Source organism: Drosophila virilis, chromosome 6 (assembly GCF_030788295.1).
Source record: "Drosophila virilis strain 15010-1051.87 chromosome 6, Dvir_AGI_RSII-ME, whole genome shotgun sequence".
Taxonomy (NCBI): Eukaryota; Metazoa; Arthropoda; class Insecta; order Diptera; family Drosophilidae; genus Drosophila; species Drosophila virilis.
In genome coordinates this window covers 2,120,099-2,120,509 of record NC_091548.1, presented here as the reverse complement: position 1 = coordinate 2,120,509, position 411 = coordinate 2,120,099, and positions in this window count along the sequence as shown.

Sequence of the window (411 nt, the reverse complement as noted above, 5' to 3'; positions counted from 1 at the left end):
AGGCCTAAAAACCACATACGGACAGAACTATATTCTACGCTAGCATCTATTATTTACACTTTCTTATTTTTTGCTAACTTTAAACATTTTTGCAAATTTAAAACATACAATTAAACATTACTGCCAAGCGATCATCGATACATCGATACATATACGCGCGCACTGATCTCAATACTATACCTTCCACTTTGCCGTCACTAAGTGATATTCTTGAAATTGTCATGAGCTGCGAGTTGTGTACTACGATATGGTTGCGAATGTGAAACTGTTCAAACTTATAAATACCCTAATAGTGAAAAGCATTTAATGCTTATAAGGAACTAAAGTACGAATTAAACAAATTTAGTGAATTTCAATCAAGTGTAAGTCTTTGAAACTAACAGTGCCTATAAAAGCCCCAAATAACCGGTG